Below are 8,860 nucleotides of genomic sequence, written 5' to 3'. Positions count from 1 at the left end.
CAACATGGATGGAACTGGAGAGCAGATAAATACCACACGATTTCACTCATTTGTGGAATATAAGGAACAACATAATCTGATGAACAAGGACTGATCCAGAGACGGAGAGGCATTGATTGGATTGTCGGGCTTTGGAGGGAGGGTGGGGGAGGGGAGGGTAAAGGGGAAAGAGCAACCAAAGGACTTACATGCAGGCATAGAGGCCTAACCAATGGACACGGACAACGGGGGGGTGGGGGTGGTGGTGGAGGGTGATGTGGGGACAGGGACACATATGTAATATCTTAATCAATAAAAAATATATTAAAAAAAAAGAAATATTAGATTCATTCCTTCCGTCCTTCCCAGTAAGGCACTGGGAAATGCCTAATTGTATTTTGAGTCTGTTAGAACTTCTGGTCAACCTGAAGGCTCTTTTTAGACTATGGGAGACCTAGGAAGATATGAACATGGAGAAATATTATTGCTTTGCTCATTTGCATGATTCAATGCTGCTCAAGGCAAGGTCGTTAGAGGAAACTTGCATCTTCTTTCTGTGGCATATGCGTGCCCCAGCTGCTATTCTCAGCTGCACCTCAGAGCAAGGTCTCTCATCAGGGTGCATTTAACCAGTTGAAAATGACTAATGCCCTGGGAGCTCCCATTGATTGCTTGTGGGTGTTCACATTTTCCTTTTCTTGTTTTAAATCTTCACCATGGATGTTTATTGGTTTTTAGGAAGATGAACTGGGAGAGAGGGAAACATCAATGTCAGAGTGAAACATTGATTGGTTGCCTCCTGCACTCACCTGGCCAAGGATTTAATCCACAATCTAGGTATGCACCCTGAGCAGGAACTGAACCCACAACCTTTTGGTGTACTGGATGACACCCAACCAACTGAGCACCTGGCCAGGGCATGGGTGTCCACATTTTCTGATTGGTATAAGCATCAGCTAATCCTTATCCACTTATTCATAGTGGTCCAGTAACATGTAAGGCAGTAACCGTTTTAGACTAAATCAAGATATCTTTCCCAACCATATAAATGACATTATTCCTTTCTCCTCTATTCTCTTCACTCTCCACCCCAAACAGACCAATGGTAGTACATTCAAGTCAAATGCCAAAATAATTGAGCTTCTGAAATGAATAAGTACAACAAAAGTAACAACAGTAACAGAAACTACTTGTGTTCCTTTGAAAACATATAATTATGGTGAGGAGGGAACTGCTATAACTTCAGTGAATATTTATATATATAAAAGAATACATGACCGTTACGACCGAAATGACCAGAATGACCGGCCAGTAGCTATGATGCACACTGATCCAGACCTTGCTGCTGGGGTCCTGATGGGCCCTGACAGTCCCGAATCTGGTTCACCTGCATCTTGGACCCAGACAGGAGGGAGGAGGGAGCCTGATTCCTCAGGTAATCAGCCATTGGTTAGCTTGCTGCTGGGGCCAACCTCCCTTGGTCCCTTCCCCTGGCAGGCGCCCCCCCTGCCAGTTGGCCCCAATCGCTGGCCAGGCCGAGGGACCCCACTTGTGCACAATTTCATGCACCAAGCCTCTAGTGTTTTTATAATGGCGTGAGTTGGGGATTGGCATATGGAGTCAGGTTTTTCTAGTAGGTTTATCACACTGAGATGATAACCATTACAAAGAGCTCTTTGCCAGGATGGGTTGACAAATGGATGACTCACCAAATTTCAGCTTTTACTATTGCAGACCTTGTCACTTATCAGTTTACTTTATCTAGTTGCCTTTAATTCAAATGCCTCCCCATTTGAATTTCTGTGGGCATGTCAGAAATGGACAATGCTAGAGAGGGACTTACTAGTAAAAAAGGAGGCAGATCATGGGGGATGGAGCAGGGATGGGGATTTCCATATAAAAGACTTTGCAAATCTGGGAGTAATTTATTGCTCAAACCTCCCACTCCCTTGATGGATTGTGTTGGCATTAATGTTATTGCAAAAATAAATATAAATAAAATAAATAAAAAAATAAATCCTTGTTTCTTAGGAAAAAATAGTGAGGGGAATATAGGACATTTCTTATAGCAGTGGGAAGGAAGAGAAGGGAAAAAAACACTTGGCAAGAATTCAGAGACAAAAATTATCTTTATTGAAATGGCATTGAATTAAAAATTCAAAGGAGACAGTGGAATTTTCTTTAGTAGATTAACAATAACAATAATAGTAACAATAAAAACAACAACAGAACAGCTTTTCCATCCAACAGCTGAGGCACCTGCATCATGCTGACCCTCCTCCCCTGGACTTGACTGGCAGCATGACCAGCCCCCCACCTGCCAGCCTCAGACTGTTATTGGGAGAGAGAGTATGTGCTTAAGTAAGAAATCAGGCCTCGCTGGAGACATTAAAGAAAGAGAAATGAAACTCACGCATCAGAAAAGGTGACTAAGTCATGTACCCGAAGACTATGGCTGTGTTCCTGGAGGAAGCTGGTCTGGAAACAGATTCTTCCATGCGTCGCAAGAAAGGAACTTCAGGGGCCCGCACAGGAGGATTTTCAGCGATGATGGCAAGATGTATTAGAGTGCCCGTGACAAGGCTTCCCACGCCCCCACACACTTCCCCAGTGGGTCCAGAAGCAGAGCTGGTCAGCCTTGTCCATCTGCTCCCAGAGACACCCCACCAGATGTCTCATCCACAACGAGGTGGTTCGGCTCCCTCTTGCTGGGGAAGAAGTCCAGCTTCCAGGGCTGCAGGCCCACACCGTGCCCACTGAGACCAGGAGGGCCAGGGCCAGAGCTGCCCGGCCATTGCCCCAGTACAGTCTCTGCCCCCGGGCAGCACTCGGCCTGTGCATCTGCAGGAAAGAGAGAGCCCTGGTCTTTGTGAAGCTCCCTTATAATCCCTTGGGTTTGGGAGAGAGCAGGTTTTCTTTTAAACTATCTGATCTTTCCTGGCTCTCCCTGGGTGTCATACCCTTATCCTATCTGACCTTCCCCCAGGTGCATCTCCTCCCCTTTATGAACTATCTTTGCCCTGATTGCTCATGCACTCGGTAGAACATCCCCCTCAGCATTGCTCCCTCCTCCGTTAACCTGGGGGAAGGGCCTGTTTCCTCTGGGTGACGGGAAGGCTGGCCTTTCCTGTTGTCCTAGGCACTGACCCCTTTGGTAGGCTGATTGGGCTATTCCCTGGAGTGTGTGTGAAATGGTAATTTCCCAGCTTCATCAGGCTCAGTTTCCTCCTTCTCTTTTTTAAACACCTAACTAGCCACCTGAGGTCCTAGTAGACTAACAGCTGCACAAATGTCAGAATCTAATTAGATAAAATAGTTTAAGAAATTTCTTGGAAACAACAATAAACGCACAGAAACCTGTTTTTTTAGGCTGTGTTAAAGGTCTCATGCCTCAGTGCCCATCAGCAGGCGAGTGAATAAAAAACTGTGGTACATCTATACCATGGAATACTACACGGTGATAAAAAAGAAAGATTAATCAATGAACTTGTGTGCATATATGCATAACCCGCGAACACAAAGGGGTGGTGAGGGCCTTGGGGGGGATGGGGGCAGGAGCATTATGCTAAGCAACACAAGCCAGTCAGAGAACGATAAATATCACAGGATCTCACTCAGATGTGGAATCGAACGAATCGAATAAATGGATGACCAAAAATAGGCCCAGAGTCATAGAATGAACGAAGACCCGCCTGATCAATAATAGACCCAGAGACCTAGAAGCATGAACAGACCGGTGAACCTCAGAGGGAAGGCAGGAGAAGGTGGGTGGGAAGAGATCAATCAATGAACTTGTGTGCATATATGCATAACCCGCGAACACAAAGGGGTGGTGAGGGCCTTGGGGGGGATGGGGGCAGCTGGAAGAGGTTAATGGGGAAAAAGGAGGACCCATGTAATACTTTCAACAATAAAGATTAAAAGGAAAAAAAAAGACTTCACAACAAGAGATGTAAAGCCTGAAGAGACCACCTGTTCAGAACATTGCTTACAGAAATATTTAAAAGTGATGTGAGGGTTCAGGATGTCATATTCAGCAGAATGAAGCTCTGGCCGCCGAAGCGGGCCCCCCGGCCAACAGCGACAGAGCAGCCCTATGGCTGGACTTTGCATGAGAGATTGCCAGTGGCTGTTGCGCTGGAAAGGGGACCCATATGGCAGAATCCCCTGGAAGCGGTGGCCACCATGGCGCCCATCTGTCATGACTATTTGGTAAGTGAAAGCCAGTGAGAAGCAACATTGGTGTTTACCAGGAATAATCATAATAGAAGGTTCAATGAAAATAGTGAAATGCCACATTTGTTGAGGCCTTGAGACTCAATAGCTTAATCATTTTTAGAATAATAGACAATTGTTTCTTCAACTGTGACTGTTAATTTTAAAACCAAATATGTGTTCAATCATGTATGAGGTAGAAAAAATTGTATTACTAAAAATAAAATAAATCAAGTGTTACTGAGCAGTTGTTTATGCTATATAATACCAACGTATTCTTACTGGACCTTGGGTATGTTGAAATATTTTTCATTCAAAACCGTCCTCCAAATATTACTGTTCATTCATATTGTGACAGGGCCGGGGAGGGTCCCATCTCCCTCAGCTGTTCATGGAAGTGTGGTGCTGCTGAAATAAGCATTCCAGAGGCCCTCGTGAGACGGTGAAATGGAGTAAAGAGGTTTGTTTTCATGGCATGAACTGCTGGATTTTCATAGTCCCATTTTCCATGGTCCAGTCATAGAAAAAGTGTAGCTGGGGTTTTAGGAACACTAAAACCAGAGCCAGTGTCCAGTTTCCTTTCTGCATTTCCATCGTCCAGTGTCACACCATGGAGCTGCAGTCCATTAACCTGCTGTATGTGGGGTTTGCATGGCCGGGGGTCACAACAAATAGAAGAAAGCCAGAGCGAGCCAGCAGCACTCAAGCAGCAAGAGTCCTGAAAGTGCCAAGAGAGCGAACCCTTCATTTAGGGCAGTGGCTCTCAACCTTCCTAACGCCGCGACCCTTCAATACAGTTCCTCATGTTGTGGTGACCCCCAACCATAAAATTATTTCCGTTGCTACTTCATAACTGTAATTTTGCTACTGTTATGAATCGTCATGTAAATATCTGATATGCAGGGTGTATTTTCATTGTTATAAATTGAACATAATTAAAGCATAGTGATTAATCACAAGAACAATATGTAATTATATATGTGTTTTCCAATGATCTTAGGTGACCCTTGCGAAAGGGTCATTCGACCCCCAAAGGGGTCGCGACCCACAGGTTGAGAACTGCTGGTTTAGGGGATTATATGTTCCTAAGAGTTCGCATGCCTTCCTTCAGTGGCCACGTCCATTCTGGCGAATGATTTCTGTCCCTGGTGTGATTGACAGGCAACTTCCCTATTTTCCCTAACTTTAGTGGTTGGACCCCTTGGGGGTGCAAAGTTGCAGCTTCAAGGTGAAGCTGCGGAGATGACATGCCTATAGAGTCTGGCCTCCCCCTTGTTCCTTTTCTATTAATAATAACTAGTTGATTACAGTAGTATCAATGTCTGCCTCAAGTTGCTGGTAAATACACAACATAGTTACTTGCTTAACAACAAAAACAACCAACCCAGGCCATGACTACCCAGCAAATATTGCAGAAAAAAACATGTTATCTCCAAACAAAGAGATCTGTGCTTGATACTAACCAAGGCAAATATATTGGCCAGGCATCCTGGTGGTCCAAACATCTCGGAGAAGGGCAAGGCCGCCACCAGCCTCCTCCCCACCGCCGGGGGCTCTGAGTCCTGACCCTCTGCCAGGCTGACCATTGCCCTTGAGCCCCGCTCCTGGCTGACTGAGGGCTGGTCCCGGGGCATGGGCTCTGCAATGGGCAGCATTGCTCTCTGAGCAGTGGTCCAATATGAGGTCCTGAGGGAGGACAATTCAACACTTTAATCAGTCTCCAGGCAGCTCGCTAGCGGCCGCATTCTTATTTTATAAGAAACTAGTTATGGATTAAGTAGCACTTGTCATGCTCTGAAACATTCTTGTGTCTTTCAGGCATGACTATGTCCTTGTTAGGACAGTGGGGCTTCTCATATTTTGCTCCTTCTCCAGTCTCTCTGTCTCTCTCTGTCTCTCTGTCTCTCTCTGTCTCTCTCTCTCTCCCTCTCATTTTGTCCTGCCAATGTCAGCACCTTTGCACACATTCCTCTGTCCCTTCATGCACAGCTGACCTGAAATGACCCTTGGCTTGGCACAGGACGTGATTCAACTGATAATGAAAGAATTGGTGTTGGGGAGGGGTGGGGAGGGGAGGGGCTGGCACACTGGTTGAGGAGGGGGTAGGAGTGGAGGGGAGGAGGGGGCTTGTCAATTAAAGACAAATGCGGATGCTTATTTCACTGTGCCTAGTGGGCTGCCATTAGTTTTCCCCATATCACCTAGGACGCAAAGAGATTTTCAAAGGCGCGCCACTCTGTGCTTAACTGGAGACCCTCTGGTTTGGAGGAGGCGGGGAGGAAGCCATCGGGGAAGTGGGCAGGGGGAGGCTCGCCTCCCAGGGAGGCGCGCTTTTGGGAGGTGGGTCGGCACCCCTGCAGCTCTCTCTCTGCCCCGCGAAGCTCCCCCAAAGCCGCCTCCCGCTGGGGTGGCCGCAGTTCTCTTCCATTTGGTCTCTCCTCCCTGAGGGGCGCGCTTTTTCCAGGGGCTTGGATCTCAGCCAGCTTGAGGGGTTGCCATGGCAGCAGCTTTGAGCCTTGCACAGACAAGGCTCTTATTGTGGAGAGCCTCCTCCTGCAGGCCCTCCCCTTCAGACACCTCCCAGAAGTGGCATCATTTCGGTGTGTGCATGTGTGCGTGTGCGTGTGTATGTGTATGTGTGCGTGTGTGCATGTTTGTGTGCGTGTGTGTGTGTGTGCGTGTGCGTGTGCGTGTGTGCGTGCACACGCCCGCGTATGTGCCCATGAATGTATCAGGGACACCATTTGGAGAGACAAAGACGGGTTTACTCCGGTGGTTTGTGGATATTTGTAACCACGCTCGGCTAGTGAGATAGGAAAAGAGAAAAATGGCCTTAGGAAGCCGCCAGGGACCTGAGGTCGAGAACTTGCCCCAAGCTTGTGAAATGGTAGAACGTGTACAGGTGCCCTGCCCCATTTCAGGCCTCTTGTGGGTGAAAGGACAGAGTAATGGAAGCAAAGGTGCGGGCATGGGCAACCTAAGAGAGAGGGGAGCCCTGAGTGGGAGTGTGCAAGGCTTGCACTCTGCAACCCTTTCTTCTCTCTTGCAAAAGGAAACTTAGGCATGAGGTGCCCGCAGCTCAGACAGACCAGACACTCCTCCTCTGGATCTGGGAAGAATTCCTCTTCCAAAAGTGCCTCAGGGCACTCCTGGGCAGGTGGCTCAGTTGGTTAGAGCGTCCTTCTGATACATCACATTTGCAAGTGCGATCCCAGTCGGCACATTCAGGAATCAACCAATGAATGCATCAATAAGTGGAGCAACAAATCTCTCTCTCTCCCTTCCTCTTTCTAAAAAAATCAATAGACTAAGCCCTGGCCGGTGTTGCTCAGTGGTTAGAGTGTCCGGCTGAGCACCAAAGGGTCATGGGTTCGGTTCCTGATCAAGGGCACGCACCTGAGTTGCAGGGTCAATCCCTGGCCCCTGTTTGGGTGCATATGGGAGGCACCTGATCGATGTGCCTCTCTCACATTGATGTTTCTCTCTTTCTCTCCCTCCCTTCCTCCCTCCCTTCCACCCTTTCTAAAACTCAATGGAAAAAATATCCTTGGGCGAAAATTAAAAACAAAAAACAACATCAATGGATTGTAAAAATGCCTCAGGTGAAGTTTCTACGAAAGGCAAGGCGTTTGCCCTACAGTTTCATATGCTCTGGCTTTCCTTGGAGAGCATTAATTCGTTAATTTATCACAGACACCTCTGTGTTAAGTACTATAGTTACAAAATAAACAAACACCCCCCCTCCCACACAGCCTAGCCCACTCCCCCAGAACCTGACACACAGACATGGAGAGAAAAGGCAAACACAGAAGAGAGGCCACTCTCAGGTCCTGGCAGCCCCTGTACAGCCACCAGTGTGACCTGCATTCGCTCTTCATCAAAGGAGAGAGCTTCTGTGAAATGCCCATGGGATGCCTTTCCTTCTTTCCACCAATCAATATCCCTCTCCTAGTCTTCAAAAGTGCCTTCGTCTATGAAAGGAATTCCCACTGTAGATGAAAAAAAAAAAGGCCACAGTGTCCCAATTATGCCCCCAATTAATTAATTATCTGTCTAGACTTAGTGGGGCAAAAGCAGGTGACCAGGAGTCAGCAACAACGGCCTATCCCCTGGCACTTCAATGTCTAGACAGCTGAGCCAAACCGGAACACATGAACACACAAGACAGAATTAGTGTGCAGTCACACAGGGTTTATTTACCTATTCCTAGTGGGTGCTGGGCTCCAGCAAAGGCCACCCAGCAATGCACACCGAAAGACGGATGAGGAAGACGGAGACAGACAGGTGGCCGCAGCTGGTTCAGGCTCGCACAGCAGAGCAGTCAATCAGGGGCTTGTCTCACAGAGCGACATGGAGTCCTCCTCTCATCAAGCAGGAGATGTCCACTGAAGAAAATCTGATGCTTATATAGCTGGCGGTAAACAACTTGTGTCTTATTAGTGTGGGCCAGACGGTGTGCCTTATGCTAGGAGCGGGGTGTTTATACCTTAAGGGCTTAGGGCATTCACATCAAGATAGTGGGTGGCCCTGACTGGTTTGGCTCAGTCCACTCTACCACTTTTCTTGGACTGAAGGGTCCCAGGCTCGATTCCGGTCAAAGGCATGTTCAATTCCGGTCAAGGTCATGTACTGTGGTTGCGGGCACATCCCCAGTAGGGGGTGTGCA

At 47.6% G+C, this 8,860-nt stretch overlaps 1 long non-coding RNA gene across 1 annotated transcript in view; it reads left to right on the top strand.

Moving 5' to 3' along the window:
* The window catches only part of LOC102762271, a 21,194-nt gene that overhangs the window by 1,639 nt on the left and 10,695 nt on the right, over positions 1-8,860 (top strand). The window contains exons 2-4 of the long non-coding RNA XR_435886.1: positions 5,812-5,816; positions 6,953-6,956; positions 7,086-7,088. This is a non-coding gene — a long non-coding RNA (uncharacterized LOC102762271). The remainder of the gene's footprint in view (positions 1-5,811; positions 5,817-6,952; positions 6,957-7,085; positions 7,089-8,860) is intronic.

Source organism: Myotis davidii, unplaced genomic scaffold, assembly GCF_000327345.1.
Source record: "Myotis davidii unplaced genomic scaffold, ASM32734v1 scaffold203, whole genome shotgun sequence".
Taxonomy (NCBI): domain Eukaryota; kingdom Metazoa; phylum Chordata; class Mammalia; order Chiroptera; family Vespertilionidae; genus Myotis; species Myotis davidii.
The sequence above is the reverse complement of the archived record's forward strand: the minus strand, read 5'-3'. Positions and strand labels throughout refer to the sequence as shown.